The sequence below is a fragment of the Mobula hypostoma genome, chromosome 2, assembly GCF_963921235.1.
Source record: "Mobula hypostoma chromosome 2, sMobHyp1.1, whole genome shotgun sequence".
In the NCBI taxonomy this organism is placed as follows: domain Eukaryota; kingdom Metazoa; phylum Chordata; class Chondrichthyes; order Myliobatiformes; family Myliobatidae; genus Mobula; species Mobula hypostoma.
This window is the reverse complement of record NC_086098.1, coordinates 204,571,790-204,590,059: the sequence shown is the minus strand read 5'-3', so window position 1 is coordinate 204,590,059 and position 18,270 is coordinate 204,571,790. Positions and strand designations below refer to the sequence as shown.

Here is an 18,270-nt window from a genome sequence, read left to right as displayed (position 1 = left end):
TGCAAAGCAATACTGTAATTTGATAAAGAGCAGACCATGGGCTCGGTAAAAAAAAGTCTCAAAGTTCCGATCAACTCCCGATAGTCCCAATAGCAGGCAGCAAAAGGGAGAAACTCTTCCTGCCATAAACCTCCAGGCGCCAACGACTGCTGATGCATTGGAAGCACCCGACCACAGCCGACTCAGTCCATCCGAAAACTTCGAGCCTCTGACCAGCGCCTCCGATACAGCCTCCCAAGCACCATCCTCTGCCGAGCGCTTCAACCCCGCCCCGGCCGCCGAGCAACAGGCAAAGCCGAGGACTTGGGGCCTTCTCCTCCGGAGATTCTGGATCACACAGTAGCAGCTGCAGCGAAACAGGCATTTCAGAAGTATCTCCAGATGTTCCTCCGTGCTCTCACATCTATTTCCATCAAAACAGGAGTGTGCACGGTACCCTACTTGACAGATAACAGATATCATTCACCGGAGTGGCTGCTGCACGCTGCATCGCGCCGCCGTCTTCTCCTCCTCTTTATGGCGCCATACATGTACTTTGATAATGAATCTACTTTGAACAAGGTCCCAGTGGAAAGAGAGTGGAAACTTGTAATAAGGCAGGTCTCATTTCTTATTAGCTTGATTTGTACAGGAGTTGGGAGCTGAGTGAGAGAGAGCAGATTCTTTAAAACAGCAGGTCTCATTCATTTGATAATTATAGGGCACTTTAACCAATGAAAAGAAGGTGACGTTCAGTGGAATGGGTATTTTGAAACAGCTGTTGTGAAAGTGGGGCATTGTCAGTAGCACAGGAAGTCCAGCAATATATGCAAAGCAGATATTGTAGAATTTCACATATCTACACAGATGGTTCGGAGGATCCAGTGACAGGTCATTTGGGTGTTTCTGTTTATATTCCAAAGTTTCAGATGACTCTTAAGAAAAGATTATCAGACAAGCTATCAGTATCCACATCCGAGATGTTTGCTATGATTTTAGTCTTGGAGTGGGTCAGAAAATTACACCATGATTATGTAATTGTGTGCTCTGATTTGTTCCCAGTTTTGATTTCTATTTAAACAGGTATTTGAAACTGTAAACCAAACATTCTTCCTGAGATTGGAAAACATCTGTAGAGGCTGCAAGTTCTAGGCTTGTATGTACATTTTTATGGGCCCCTGCCCATGTTGGGGTTGAAGGAAATGAGGTGGCAGACATTCTACCCAAGCAATCACTTAAAATTAAAGATATAAACGTAGTGTAATCTGCAATAATCCCAACCTCACCTTCAAACCCATAGATAAGGGGGGTTGCTGTGCAGTCTGGCATACTGACCTCTACCTTGCTGGGGCCCAATGACAACTCTCACTTACCCCTCAAACAGGCCCCCACTATGCAGCCCCAGTTCATTGTCTCCCACATCATCACTGACCTTATTAGCTCTGGGGATCTCCAATCCACTACCACCAGCCTCATAGTATCTGCACCCCACACCTCCCATTTCTACCTCCTACCCAAGACCCACAAACCTGCTTGTCCAGATAGATCCATTGTTTCAGCTTGTTCCTGCCCCACTGAACTCATACTTGCATACCTTGACTCTGTTTTATCTCCCCTATTCAGTCCCTTCCTACCTACATCTGTGACATTTCACATGCTCTGGATCTTTTCAATGATTTCAAGCTCCATGGCCCCCATCATCTTATTTTCACTATGGAGATCCAGTCCCTATACACCTCCATCCCCCAGCAGGAAAGCCTCAAAGATCTCTTTTTCTTACTGGACACTAGACCCAACCAGTTCCCCTCCACTACTACCACTCGCCTCTGTCTCGAGGAATTTGTCCTCACTTTTAATAATTTCTCCAATGGCTCCTCCCACTTCTATCTAACAAAAGGTGTAGCTATGGGCACTCACATAGGTCCCAGCTATGCCTGCTTGTTTGTCGGCTACGTAGAACAGTCTATGTTCCAAGCCTACACTGGTATCTGTCAGCCATTTTTCCTACACTACATTGAAGGCTGTATTAGTGCTGCTTCCTGCATCCATGCAGAGCTCATCAACTTCATCATCTTCACCTCCAACTTTCACCCTGACATCAAATTTACCTGATCCATTTCCAACATGTCCTTCCCCTTTCTTGATCTCTCTGTCCCTATCTCTGGAGTCAGCTTATCTATTGATGTCTATTATAAACTCATGGTCTCTCACAGCTACCTGAACTATACCTCTTCCCACCCTCATACTTATAAAAATGCCATCCCTTTTTCTCAATTCCTTTGTCTCCACCGCATCCGCTCTCAGGGTGAAGCTTTTCATTCCAGAATGAAGGAGATATCCTCCTTTTTCAAAGAAAGGGGCTTCCCTTCCTCCATCATCAATGCTGCCCTCAATCGCGTCGCTTCCATCTCACGCATGTCTACTCTCACCCCATTCTCCCGCCACCCTACCAGGGATAGGGTTCCTTTTGTCCTCACCTACCATACCACCAGCCTCCAAGTTCAGCACATAATTCTCCAGAACTTCTGCCACCTCCACATTTTTCCTTCCTCCCACCCCCCAACTTTTTGCTTTCTGCAGGTATCACTCTCTACACAAGTTCCTTGTCCACTCATCCCTCCCCACTGATCTCCCTCCTGGCACTTATCCTTGTAAGCGGAACAAGTGTTACACCTGCTCCTACACCTCCTCCTTCACTACCATTCAGGGCCCCAAACAGTCCTTCAAGGTGAGGCGGTACTTCACCTGTGAGTCTGTTCGGGGTCACATACTGTGTTTGGTGTTCCTGTATATTGGTGAAACCCGACGTAGATTGGGAGACCACTTCGCTGAGCACCTACGCTCTGTCCACCAGGAGCAGTGGGATCTCCCAATGGCCACCCATTTTAGTTCTACTTTCCATTCCCATTCCAATATGTCAATCCATGGCCTCCTCTACTGTCACACTGAGGCCACACTCAGGTAGGAGGAACAACACCTTATATTCCGTCTCAGTAGCCTCCAACCTGATTGCATGAACATCGATTTCTTGAACTTCTGGTAATGCCCCCACACTCACCATTCCCCATCCCCTTGTCCCTCCCTCACCTTATCTCCTTGCCTGCCCATTGCCTTCCTCTGGTTCTCCTCCCTTTGCTTTCTTCCATGACCTTCTGTCCTCTCCTATTAGATTCTTCCTTCTCCAGCCCTGTATCTCCTTCACCAATCAACAACCCAGCTCTTTACTTCACCCCTCCCCCCTCCCAGTTTCACCTGTCACCTTGTTTATCTCCCTCCCGTCCTCCTCACCTTTTAAATCTAATCCTCGTCTTTCTTTTCCCTCCAGTCCTGCTGAAGGGTCTCGGCCCAAAACATCGACTGTACTATAGATGCTGCCTGATCTCCTTCAGCATTTTGTGTGTCTCGATGTAAATATAGTGGTGTCTTTGCATAAAGAGGACATGAAAGCCATAATTTAAAAATCCATTCAATCACTGTGGCAACAAAGTAGGGATAAGGAAAAGAAAGGCAGCATTTATGTAAAATTCACAGGATGGCAGGAAACCAACTGGGAGTGTGTACAAAAGGAGGAAAGAAGTTATACTTACACATTTATGTATTGGACATACTAGGTTGAATAGTTCTTCGGTTAGTATTAATATACATGATATGGGCATTCGTAGGGAGTGCTCTTGTCAAGAAATTTTACAGCATATATCATTTAAAAGCAGTTCCTATGAGGTGCAAAGGAAACAACTAATTGCTAAATTGAATCCTTTGGAACACGGTTTAACATGGAAAATTTGGTAGGATATCACTACCACTGTAATGTTTTAAGTGCATATTTGACTTTCTGAAAAGGTTATGCTTTATTACATTATTTGAGTTTCTTTAGCGGGTATACAGTACTCCTTGTCTCTTTGCTCCACATTCCAACTCAATAGGTGGCAGTAATATAGCTTATGTTGGTCTGCCAACCACCATTAAACTTTACAACAAGAGGAGTGTGGAGTTGAGGCTTTGGTGAGGAAATACAAGTAAAGGTTTTAAATTTCTTTATTCATCCTTAGTACTTGATTCAGTTTTTACAGGATGGCAGTTAGACCTGGGGAATGCTCCTTCATCAAGATGTGGGAAGTCAGGGAACTTCATAGTCTCCCCGATGACCACAGCTGCAGTCAAGGAAATGGAGCTGAAGATGATGAAGACATCATAACAGAGACTTCTACTGAGGTAATGGCACCCAAGATATAGGCTTCAGATAGATGTATGGGAACTTGGAAAAGAAGGAGAGTGTATGGTCCCTCTGTGGCTACAGGTATACCTCTTGGGATATTGCTGAGGAGCATGATTCTTCAGTGCTAGAAGCAGTAGTCAGATCTCTGGCACTGTGACAGACTCAGAGGGTAAGAGTGCAGTCAGATAGCGTGATAGTGAAAAGGGATTCAGTATGGCAGCAGAAGAGATGCCAGGTTAGTGACTTGCCTCCTTGGCACCTGGGTTAAGGATGTCTTGGTATGGATACAGAAAATGTTTGAAGGAGGAGAGTGAACAGCCAAAGGTCATCATACTTGTATCCATCTCATCTGATTGCTGACTTCAAAGACCAAACTTATTTTTTGATAAAAGACAAACTGATTAGAAGAGACAGCAGACAAATGGAGTTTCAAGAGATTCCAAATGATCTGAAAGTCTTGGTAGATATAGTTCACAAGCTTACATTTACCAAAGCTTAGAAAAGGACTGCCTTTCAAAATTGAAGAAACGTGCACAGAAAAGGATACCTGAAAGAATAGTTATTATTACATATGTACTAGCCAGTTCCTTACAGATGTCATAGCCGGGGAGGGGAGGGTGGGGGGGGGGAGTGTTGTAGGATAAGTTCCTACTACCTATTAAATACTCCCAGTGGTGTGTACCTCAAACAGCCTCTGACATCAAGTTCAGAACTTCACACGTGGCTTAGCATCTGAGCCTAGTGAAACCATTCCTACTGACAGTAGAAGGGGTAAAAGCAGGTTACCAGTCACTGCAGGCAGATGGGGCTCGTCAGCTATAGTTGGCAGCTCATCTAGGAGAGGAAAAACCCTTATTTCAAACCTTGGCTGACTTGTAACTGCCCCCACTGATGGGCAACACTTCAGGAATAAACCCCAAAGCAGTCCTACATTGAGTTCATTGGCAACTCCTGCGACACCATTGGTGACAAATTGTATCAGTCCCTACCATTTCTTTGAATTCGTCAGTGCGTGGAGAGGGGGAGACTGCTGTATGCACAACAGCTTGCTCTCTGCATCCTACTGCCCCAGCTTGCATATTGACTTGCACATCATCTTCAACAGCCAGGACACAACATCCATCATCGACCCCAACCAACTGAAGATCATACATTTGTCTGCAATATACTTGTCAGCTTCAAGCACATGTAGATTTTAAACATTACACTGAAGATGTACTTAAATATGGAACATACGAGGGGTGATTAATAAATTCGTGGCCTAAGGTGGAAAGAGTCAATTTTAGAAAACCTAGCACATTTATTTTTCCTACATTTACACACTTGGTCCAGTGGTCATGGAGCATACAGATCCCTTCTTTGTAGAAGTCAGCATCTTGGACCTCCAGAAAGTGGTCCACAGCAGGGGTGATTGATAAGTTTGTGGCCTAGGGTAGATGGAGATGAGTTATACAGCTCTCGTTACATGCACGTGCAGTTCAACCCTTTGAGTGATTATGCAGAAAGTTTGAAGTTAATAATCCATCTCCTTCTACCTTGGGCCATGAACTTATCAATCACCTGTGCTGTGGACCACCTCTACAAAGAAGGGATCTGTATGTTTCACGACCGCTGGACTAAGTGTGCACATGTAGGACGGGACTATGTTGAAAAATAAATGTGCTAGTTTTCTAAAATTGATTCCTTCTACCTTCGGCCACGGACTTATCAATCACCCCTCGTACACCTGAAATCAGAGAGGAAGCTGACCATGGGTTTAAATAAGTATATTTAATTGTAGATGGTTGTTCTCTTTATCTTCAGTATTTATCACGCAATACATGATAAAGATTTCAAAATATTGTGTATTAATTAATACAGTACTGAAAGTTTATTTAACTCCAAGTATTCCCAGGAAAACCATCAAGAGCTCAATTAGAACTCGTGCAGTAAAGTTTATTACTTTCAGAATTTCACAACTATAACCATATAACCATACAACTAATGTGTCATTTCACCAATTTCTCTAGGTTACTGTGAAAGTGGCATTTCAGTGCAGCCTATGCAGTGGCATCAACATCTTCGGGAGTTTACATTAATTTGCATTGTTTCATTAATCCACAGAAATCTAAGATGCTGTCAATTTCACAATGTATTAACAATGACAAGTAAGCCATCAGTACAGAATCAAACTTGGGTACTTTGCAAGCCACTGATTAAAAAAGTGTGAATCAATCATTGAGATGGGAAATCTGGTAAACGTTACCTTTTATTTCATATAATTCAGTTATTGCTGACTCAGGTATTATAATACAGTATTTACCACCTTATTAACACCTTTCAGCTCTAGGAAAGCTATCACAAAGGGAGACTTTAACCTAGGATTCTCACCCTAAAGCCATGCATTTGACATTCATTTACACTCCATTACTACCTTGTTAGGTACAGGAAGCACTTAATGAAATGGCCTCAGGCTACGTCCGTACTACGCCGGATAATTTTGAAAACGCCGGTTTCGAGTAGAAACGTCAGGCGTCCACACTAAGCGTTTTTCAAAATATCTCCGTCCACATTAGGCGGATATTTGGGCGAATCTCCTACTACTGGGCATGCGCAGGACACAAAGAAAACAAGCGAAGAGGAGGTGGTATACTTAGTGCGTGTTTGTCCAGTTACAGAGTAGAAAAAATTAAAAGGAATTGCTCTTGGCTCTCGCACAGGAGGACATAAAACTTAAAAAAAAACAAATACTGGAGCGTATGGAGGCAACCGACAGCGAGTTCACCGACAGTATGACCCAGCTGACGACGAACATTGAAAAACTGACTAACTCTGTGCATTAATAAAGCACCTTGTTAAATGTATAAAACTTCTGCATCAGCGTTATCTTGTATTTCCATACAATGTTACATTAGGCTGTTACACATCTACTGTCAGAGAAGTACTTGCATAAATAGGTGAACCACCTTCATACAAGCAAGGACAGAAAACAGGGCGAAGTGAGTATACTTATTTATTCAGTAAGCTATGGGTCAAAGTATTTGGTGAGTACATTTCTAACCCTTCTGGCTTCAGTCTAGTCCGTCTGTTCTGAAATTGTAAGGTGGTGGCGTTCAAGAAAACAACGAACATCTGTTCCGGCACGTCATGACAGCGTTTTTAAATAGTCAAAAAAGCTCACTTTAATTTAACTCTCACGCCGTTCACACCGACTGTGCATTATAACAGCTTGCGCAGTACCAAGCAGAAGCAGAAAAAGGCATTGTTGTTGTGGTGTTGTCATGACAACGTTTTTAAATCTCTCCGTTTACCCCGTACACTCTACGCCAGATATTTAGCGTCTTCAGATTTATTCACTCTGGAGAGTGTTTTCGAAAGTCTCCGTTTTCGGGGGCTGAAAACGCCGGCTCAGTGTGGACGGGAGGGCAAAACGAAGAGAAAAAGCTTCGTTTTCAAAATTATCCGGCGTAGTGCGAGTGTATGTTCATGATCTGTGCTGTAGCCCATCCACCTCAAGGTTCACACACAATGTGCTGCAGGAGCTCGGCAGGCCAGGTTGCATCTATGGAGGCGAATAAACAGTCGACATTTCGGGCCAAGACCCTTCATCAGGAAAACTGTGAAAGCCGAACCACACCGCAACAATTTCTCATCCAGGCAGTGTACGATGTGCTTCCAAGCCCATCAAACCAGCACACATGGGGCAAGGCAGAATCACCTGCGTGCCCACTGTGCTCCAAGCGAGAAACCCTGGAGCACATCCTCAGCGGCTGTGCAAGGGCACTTGGTGAAGGACGGTACCGATGGAGGCATGATCAGGTCCTGAAGACCATCGCTGAAGCCGTCAGCGCAGGAGTTGAGTGGGCGAAGCGGTCCCGACCCTCCAAGCAGACCATTGCCTTTGTCAGAGCTGGGGAGCAGCCAATACCTGCCAAAAGAACATCTGCAGGCATTCTGACCTCTACAAGGGGCTGGCAGCTGTTGGTGGACCTCGAACGGCAGCTGAAGTTCCCCAACCATATCGCAGCCACCACCCTGCGACCAGACATTGCCCTAGTGTCTGAGTCTACTAAGCAAGTGGTGCTGCTGTAGCTGACAGTCCCATGGGAAGATAGCTTGGAAGAGGCCTTTGAAAGGAAGCTCTCCAAGTACGCAGGACTGGTCAGCAACTGTCAGCAGGCTGGATGGAGAGCGAGGTGTCTCCCAGTGGAGGTTGGTTGTAGGGGATTCATAGCCCATTCTTTAGTTAGAGCCTTCAGCATTTTGGGCATCGAGGGAGAGAGGAAGAGGAGAGCCATCCGCAGTACCACCGATGCGGCAGAGAGGGCCTCAAGATGGCTGTGGCTCAAAAGAGGGGAGCCAAGGAGTCATAAGTAGCTAGCCATCTGGACACAAGCTGGGGTCTGATCAGCCTAGGCTGGGTCACCTGGAGGAGGTTGTATGATGTTGAAAAACCCGAAACACCCGATGATTCCAGGAACATCACTGAAGATGTGTCCAGAAGCATCAATAGATGTATGTACACAGCTTGTCCTCGATTTCCAGCATCTGCAGTACCTCTTGTGTCCACTTCAAGATTCGATGTGATGTGCATTCAGTGATGCTCTTCTGCACACTGCTATTGTGACATGAATTTATCTGAGTTACTGTCGCCTTCCTGTCAGCTTGAACCAGTCTGGCCATTCTCCTCTGACCTGTCTCATTGACAAGGCATTTTTGCCAACAGATCTGCTGCTCACTGGATGTTTTTTTTTCAGTATTTTGTACAATTCTCTAACCTCTAGAGAGTTATGTGTGAAATCCTGGGAGATTAGCAGTTTCTGAGATACTCAAACCTCCTCATCTGGTACCAACAATCATTCCGTTGTCAATGTCACAAAAGTCACATTTCTTCCCCATTGTGATGTTTGGTCTGAACAATAATTAAACCTCTTGACCACGTCTGTATGCTTTTATGCATTGAGTTGTAGCCTCATGATTGGCTGATGAGATATTTGTATTAATGAGCAGTGTACTGTTGTATTTAATAAAGTGGCTACTGAATGTATATATTTTTTTATTCTGTTTGAAGTGTTTTTACAAATGGCACAATCAGAAGTATTTAAGAACAGTTTGTCAGTCTTTACCAGCTTTGTAGATACTTGATTGTTGCAAATTTAGTGATTACTACATGGATGATGGGATTAACTCAGAAAAATACACACGACTTGGCTCGGACAAGAAGTGCTGAATGACCTCTTTCCTGGCTGTATGGTTTTACATATTCTATGATTCTTTACTGCATAGGAAAATGTAACCAGTATTTTTTAAACAATACAGAAGTACCTTCACGTTATTTTACAAGAACACATTTCATCAGAGCACTAATTTACAGAAATTCACCAGCACTATAAATGTGGAATCTGTTTGAACAACTTGGGCTAGGTTGTACCACGCTTAATGAAACCTTTGCAATTCATTTTAATTGCTACCTGGTTGCTATTTTGACTTTTATTGAGGTGCATTGTGAACCATTTTCAACTGTTTCATGGAAATGTTGGCAGCATGATAGACAACACACTATTGACTTCTGCACCAGAGTATAAACATACTGGATGTGAAATTTGTCTGACCCTTCACCCCATTCCTCTGAATGAAGATGCCAAAGCTTAAGTGTTGGAGGGTAGTTTATTTATTACATTATTTTGCCATGATGATTTTTAATGATTTCTCATACCTTCAGTTGGTGTATTTAATTAAATACTCGTTCATCCATTATGTGCCATGTCATGTGACTTGGGCAAACATGGTCTTGACCATGATTGTTCTTGGCAAATTTTTCCACAGAAGTGGTTTGCCCTTGCCTTCTTCTGGGTAGTGTCTTTTCAAGACAGGTGACCCCAGATATTATCAATACTCTTCAGAGATTGTCTGCCTGGTGTCAGTGGATGCATAACCAGGACCTGAGATATGCACCAGTTGCTCATATGACCATCCACCACCTGCTCCCATGGCCCTGATCAGAGGTGGGGAGGGAAGGGGGAATGGGGTTAAGCAGGTGCTACACTTTGCCCAAGGGTGACCTAAAGGCTGGTGGTGGGAAGGAGGGCCTTACGCCTCCTTTGGTAGAGATGTATCTCCACCCCAACACCCAAATTAAATGCTAATTTGTTTTATTTGTTTAAATCTATTTGAATTTGTTTTTTTATTAAATTCAAAGTAAATTTATTATCAAAGTAAGTACATGCTACCGTATCCTTCCCTGAGATCCATTTTCTTGCAGGCATTCACAGTGGTACAGAGAAATGTAATAGAATCAATGAAAAGTACACATAAAGAAAGACTGACAAACAATGAATGTGTAAAGTAAGATGAACTGGACAATAAAAAATAAGTAAATAAATAATACTGAGAACATGAGATGTACAGTCTTTGAAAGCAAGTCCATAGGTCATGCAATCATTTCAGAGTTGAGGTGAATAAAGTTATTCACTCTGGTTCAGGAGCTTGATGGTTGAAGAGTAATAACTGTTCCTGAGCCTGGTGATGTAGGACATAGAGCTCCTGTATCTCCTTCCCAATGGCAGCAGTGAGAAGAGAGCATGACCTGGATAGTGGTAGTCCTTGATAATGGATGCCAAAACCATTAATATATTAAGATGGCTGTGAATATTTAATTAAATCATTGTTACCTATTTTGATAGGTTTTGAGTGCATCTGAAAACACAATATATATGAAATATGAATTGCCTGTGAGAGCTTTAACTGTTAATTAACTAACCGACTGAACCAGCCCTAAAAGATTTTGCAGACTTTGTGAGTGAGGTTTGTTCTAAACACACCTCATCACAGAGGGCTTTGCCACCATGCCAGCCACAGCACAGAGAAACAAGCCAGCTTCTTTCAAAATGTTCCTACTGGGAGATCTGCACAAGCTAATTCCAAGTCTTCATCAGCCAAGATGGGCAATGCAGTACTGACTGCAAATTTTCTGCCAACAATTTTAGGTTTTGCCAACAGCCCAGTAAAGTTCAGATTTGACATAATCTTACAAAACTCTTTTGTATTTAGTTACAGTCTGGCTGGCATCTGTATTCATCATTTTTGCCTTTACTTACTAAAGCAACACTCAACTTGAGTGTTGCAATCAACTTTCAGCCTGTTTAAGATTTGATTTCAGAAATTAAAGCTGGTTTTCTGTGGATGTCTTAAGGCCACATTTCAAAGAATGTCAGTGAATACACATACACTTCTTTATCGACAAACATGGTTTTATCATTTGTGTACCACCCTGAAGGTTGGGGCACGGACATGACTTTTAGCAAGGTAAAGCCCTGTTCAGCAGTCTGATTCAGAAGGCATATGTGATCCAGGTACATTGGTAAACTGGATCCAAAAGTGACTTGATGAAAGGAGACAAATGATAGTGGCCAAGGTGTGTTTTACTTTGATTAGAAGTCTATAGCAAAGTACGTGATTACAAATGTTTGTACATGAGAATGTAGATGCACTGACTAGTAAGCTTGCTGGCAACACAAACTGGTGGAGCAATACACAGCAACGAAGGTTGTGAAAGGATACAGAGGGACAAAGATCAATTAAAAAGTTGTGGAGTAGTGGCAGATGAAATTTAATCCAAACAATGAAGTAATGCATTTAGAGCAGTTAGAGTAAATGACGGGGACTCCAGGAGTAATATACAGAGCATATTTAACATGTAACATCATAGGCCCCAGAAAATGGTGACATAGGTGGACAGGGTAGTGAAAAAGGCCTTTGTCATAGTTTCTTCATAAGCTGAGAGACTGAATGGCAGTGTTGTGTTTCAGCTGTACAAGACTTTGGTCAGGCCTTGCCTGAAAAACTGTGTATATGTCTGGTTGCCACAACACACAAAACATGTGGTAGCATTAGAAGAAATTCACCATGACATCACTGGAATGAAGGGTTTTTTTTAGAAGAGAATAGATAGGCTGTGTTTATTCTCAAAGAAATGTAGGAGATTGAGGGGTGACCTTACAGATTTTTATAAAATTATTGGAGATACAGATTGGATAGATGGTCACTTTTACAAATGTGAGCTGTCTCAGACGAGAGGGCATAGTTTTAAGGTGTGAAAGGAGAATATTAAAGGCAAGGTTTTCCACACAGGGGCGTGATTATATAGAACTGAAAAGCGAGAGTAAGTGACTGAGCAATTATAGCACTTAAAAGGCATTTGGACAAGTACTTGGACTGGAAAGAATTTGAGGGGTTTGGGCCTAATGCAGGAAAATGGAATTAGCATAGATAGCCATCAATGTTAGCATCAGTGAGGTCGGCCAAAGGGCTCCCTTCTGTCCTATACAACTCTGATGAGTTTATACCGGACTATGGCAACACGAAGTGTTAGGGGTAAAATATATGAATTAGGGGTGACATTGTCCATTGTCAGCCATTTTCTGCTGACTGACTACTTGTGTTTACACTTAAAAGTATTGCTAATTTAACTGCAGAATTCAGATACACAGATTAGCAGCTAAACTGTTGGAAGGGGATTTATGATTTTGATTTGATGCCAAAGACATTCTAGCTGCAATATTGTATCTTGGGCCCAACAAGGTTCCCGCTGAAGTGCAACTAACCTAAACGACAGTGGGAAACTTTTCATAAATGTTGTTTTCACTCTAAGCAAACTGCAGTGCAGTTGAATGTGAATATTTGGAGGCTGAGATCCAAGTTATTCAATTCACTCACTAAAATGAAGGGAATTACAATTAACATCTTCAAAACATCACCCAATTACCCCCACTACACAATACATCCCTCTAACAACTAAGTTTCACAACAAAACTTTGGAATATGTGAACCACTCTATGGGAGCATCTCTTGGTAAAGGCAACCTCTCTGCTAAAATATACCACCATCTCCAATGCACCAATATACCAAGATCAAGCTGAAGTCTTGCATAAAGCTCACGGTCTACCAGAGAACTGTATGTTTCAGGCACGTCAAATCTTTTAAGAGGTACTACCAATGCTGTCTCTCTCTCACAGGCTGTGAAGCTCAATGTCCTCTCCCAGACCGATATGCAAGCATTGCTGTTTAATTAAGCAAAACTTTTAGTGATGGTTGGGGCACCTTATTCACATGTCTGAAGCAAGGGTCTCAAACTATGCACTCTATTCCAAGCTCCCTCCTAACAAGAGGTTCTCAAGAACCTTTCAAGGTCATTCTCAATAACTTCCTGGAAGATTGTAACAGTTTTCTGCAAATTCCTGTCCTGTGAATCATCATAATGTAAAACAATCATCTGAAATTACAGTTAAAAAAAAATTAGTTCCTCATAAGGAGCATGCAGAAGTCCAGCAAAATTAACAAAGGGAGCACACCACCTCCTATATGATCCATCCATTCTCCCTTCAAGCAGCTCCTTTTCCAGCAGTAGCAGAGCCTATAGATCCCACAGAACTGGATTGGAAACAACACACAAAGCATTGGAAGAACTCAGCAGGCCAGGCAGCATCTATTTCCCTCCAGATGAAAGATTTTGACAAAATTATCCTCTATCTGTTTCCCTACTAGATGCTGCTGCCAGCATCTGCAGTCTCTTGGATTGGAAACAAGTTATCTTTGACCCAAGTGACTGTCTAAAAGGGGGACAATATTGTCGTAATTCTATTTCAGTCCTGCTTGCCCAACCTGGAACATCTAGTTTTCAAATGTTGTTCATTTTATCTGCTGAGAAAAGTTTCTCCCACAGTCCGAAGACATACTGGGCAGGTTAATTGGTCATTGTGAATTGTCCTGTGATTAGGCTCGGGTTAGGGTTAAATTAGTGTTGTTGGGGGTTGCTGGGTGGTGCAGCTCAAAGCACCAGAAGTGTTTATTCCACTCTGTATCTCTAAATAAATAAATTTCAACCAGGCCAGACTGAAGAAGTCGCTGAACAACAACCACCAACGTATCACCTGTGGAACCAGAGCAGCCAACGTACTTCACCACTGTTATACCGCCATCAAAAATGATAACCGTGCCATCCCACGCTCAAACTTTGGAAAGTCCAATCACCTGGCTGCACTTCTACTCCCAGTATATAGGCAGAGACCAAAGACCACAGTACCAATGGCAAGAAGCAGAAAGGTACGGTCAAGGGAGGCATAGGAGCACTAACAGGACTGCTGTGAGTCAGTGGACTGGGTAAAATTCAGGAATTCGTCTTTTAATCTGAATAGATATGCTACAGTTGTCACTGACTTCATCAGGACCTGTGTGGATGAGTGTGTGCCTTCGAGGACATGCTGGACGTACCCAAACTAAAAGCCATGGATGAACCTGGAGATTCGTAGCCAGTTGAGGGCTAGGTCTGTGATGTTCTAAACTGGTGATCCAGAACTATACAAGAAGTCTAGGTGAAACCTACAGAAGGCTATTTTAAGGATGAAAAAACAATTCCAGTTGAGGTTAGAGAACGAATCAGGGTTTGAAGGCCATTACTTCCTACAAAGCGAGACCTAACATGATGAAACCTAACTTCATTACTGAATGAGCTCGATGTCTTTTATGCATACTTTGAAAGGGAGAATAGGACTATGCCTATGTGAATCCCTGCAGCATCTGGTGACCCTGTGAGTCCTACCATGGAGGCTGACATCAGAATATCTTTCAAAAGGGTGACCCCTCGCAGGGCATCAGACCCTGATGGTGTACCTGCAGGGCTCTGAAAACCTGTATCAACCAAATGGTGGGAGTGTTCAAGGACATCTTCAATTTCTCACTGCTGCAGTCAGAGGTGCTCACCTGCTACAAAAGGACAATAAGCATACCAGTGCCCAAGAAGAACAAGATGGCCTACCTCAATGACTATTGCCCAGTGGCACTCATATATACTGTGATGAAGTGCTTTAAGAGGTTGTTCATGGCCAGAATCAACTCCTGCCTAAGCAAGGACCTGGACCCACTGCAAATTTGCCCATCACCACAATATGTTTACAGCAGATGCAATTTCAATGGCTCTTCACTCAGACTGAGATCGCCTGGATAAGAGTAATACCTACATAAGGGTATGTACATTGATTACAGCTCAGCGTTCAACGCAGCCGTACCCTCAGTTCTAATGAACAAAACCCGGCCCTCTGGACCTCCTCCTGCAACTGCATCCTTGACTTCCTCATCGGGAGACCATAGTCTGTGCAGAAGAGAAGTAATATTTAATTTTATTACACTGCCCAGGAACCCCCAATTTAACCCTAGCCTAATTTACAATGACCAATTAACTACCAACTGGTTCAATTTTCGACTGAGGGAGGAAATGCAGACCCCAGAGAAAACCCACACATTCGTGGGGAGAACTCCTTAGAGCTAGCCGCAGGAATTGAACCTGGATCACAGGTACTGTCAAGCTTTGTGCTAACTATTAAGCCACTGTGCTGCCCATATCTCCTCCTTTCTGACAATCATCAATGGCGCACCTCAAGGGTGCATGCTTAGCCCACTGCTCTACTCTCTCTACACTCATGATTATTTGCTGAGCACAGCTCAAATGCTATCTATAAATTTGCTGATGACACAACCATTGTTGGCAAAATTTTCAATGGTGATGAGGAGTCATACAGGAGCAAGATAGATCAGCTGGTTGAATGTCGTCACTCAACATCTGTAAGACCAAGGAATTGTTTGTCGACTTCTGGAAGGGGAAGCCATGGGAAAACATACCAGTCCTCTTCGAATTATCAGCAGTGAAAAGGGTGAGCAGTTTCAAGTTTCTAGGTGTCAACATCTCTGAAGATCTATCTTAGGCCCAACATATTGATGCAATTACGAAGAAGGCATGACAGCAACTATACTGTATTTTGTTAGAAGTTTGAGGAGAATGGGTATGTCACCACAGGCATTCACAAGTGACTACAGATGTACTGTGGAGAACAGTCTAACTGGTTGCAGCACTGTCTGGTATGGAGAGGCCAGTGCACAGGATCAGAAAAAGCTGCAGAAAGTTGTAAACTCATGGACACTGGTTTCCCCAGCATCAAGGGTGCCTTCAAAAGGTGGGATCCATAATTAAGGACCCTCAACAAAATCAGAACCAAAATCAGGTTTAATATCCTCAGTAAGGTTGTAAATCTAGTCAGCTCCATCTTGGGCACCAAGACATCTTTAGGGAACGGTGTCTCAGAAAGACAACATCTGTTATTAAGGACCTCCAGCACCCAAGGCATGCCCTTTTCTCACTGTTATCATCAGGTAGGAGGTACAGAAGCCTGAAGGCACACACTCAGTGATTCAGGAACAGCTTCTTCCCCTCTGCCATCTGATTCCTAAATGGATATTGAAGCTTTGGACACTGCCTCACTTTTTTTTAATATACAGTATTTATGTGTTTTTAATCTATTCAATATACACAATTGATTTACTTGTTTATTTGTTATTATTATGTTTTATTTTATTTTCTATTCTTTTTTCCCTCTGCTAGATTATGTATTACATTGAACTGCTGCTGCTAAATTAACAAATTTAACGTCACATGCAGATGATAATAAATCCGATTCTGATTCTGATATGTCATGAAATTTAACTTAGCAGCAGCAGCAGTGTAATGCAATATATGATAAGTATAGAAAAAAAATGAATTACAGTAAGTATATATATGTATATTAAATCGTTAAATGAAAAACAGTGCAAACACAGAAATAATAAAAAAGTGAGGTGGTGGTCCTGGGTTCAAAGTCCATTTAGGAATCGAATGGCAGATGGAAAGGAGCTGTTCCTGAATCGCTGAGTGTGTGCCATTAGGGCTTCTCTACCTCCTTCTTGATGGTAACAATGAGAAGAGAGCATGTCCTGGGTGATGTGGGTCCTTAATAATGGATGCCGCCCAATATGTCATCATCTAGGACATGCCCTCTTCTCATTGTTACCATCAAGGAGGAGGTACAGGATCCCAAAGACACATGCTCAGTGTTTCAGTAACAGATTCTTCCCCTGCGCCACCAGATTTTTGAATGGACAAAAACCCATGAACACTACCTCACTATTTTCTCCTCTCTTTTTGCACTTCTTAATTAATGTAATTATATATATAGTAATTACTAATTGTAATTTATATTTTACATTATCATGTATAGCAATGTACTGCTGCTGCAAAACAATAAATTTCATAACATATGGCGGTGATGTTAAACCTTTTGCTGATAAGTAAATGACTGGCCACTCACTGCTACAAAACAGACCTTTAAATGTAATCATAACTAGCGAATTGAACGTGCAGGAAGCCATCTTGCCAAATGTCTATAGTTTCAGCTCTGGTTTTGAATTAGGTACATTACGAAATGAATGTCAGCAGTTTATGAGATACAGCCACTTGAGTCATGATGATTTCAATATGTCTGGTTCACAAATACAGACAAGCAATTGTTTCAACCACCTGGCACCTTAATTCTACCATAAGTTCCTGCAAAGTAGTCATGAGTTTATAAGATGAATAATATTTACCATTATTCAGGAGCCTTCCCAGACGGAAATCAGAATTCAGAAGCATTTTTAAACAAAGTACTGAGCACTCAAGATTTAAAAATATAATTGCAAAAATCCTACAAGTGGATTAGAATTTAGACAGTCAGCATATGGTTCTGTCCTGAGGAGATAACGGTTTGGCACAGAATTTCCTTAATCTCAAATTTAATTTCTCACTGAAGTCATTATGACTTTGCAATTATTAGCCTCAACTGACTACATTAACCTTAAGCTCTTCCTATTTGACAGTTGAGCTAAAGAGCGTGTAGTGCAAATTTTGAACCGTAGCAGCCCAATGTTACCAAGGAAGTGCTTATCAAGATTTAAAAGAGTTCTAGATTATTGAGTGAGTGTTACATAGCATAACCAATTGAAATTGTTTACCTTCTGTACACTTAAGTACAAGCACAGAATCTCATATCAAATCCAATTTGTTCGATATAATTGTTATTCCAATAATTACCTAAACTACATGGAATATTATTTTTCATTAATCTCCTATCCAGTTTATAAAAACAAAATGTTTTTACTTGTAGATCAATTAAAAAGATATATTGAATGTGATTAAATATGACAATTGATCATTGAGATTCATGCGCCAAAATCTATGTGGATATTGAAAATCA

General features: G+C 42.2%; 1 long non-coding RNA gene across 2 annotated transcripts in view; it reads right to left on the bottom strand.

The window, feature by feature from the left end:
* The window catches only part of LOC134336658 (uncharacterized), a 33,966-nt gene extending 16,285 nt beyond the window's left edge, over window positions 1-17,681 (bottom strand). For both annotated transcript variants that reach the window (XR_010015843.1, XR_010015844.1), the window contains exon 1: window positions 17,624-17,681. This is a non-coding gene — a long non-coding RNA (uncharacterized LOC134336658). The remainder of the gene's footprint in view (window positions 1-17,623) is intronic.
* Between the last annotated feature and the right edge of the window lie 589 nt (window positions 17,682-18,270).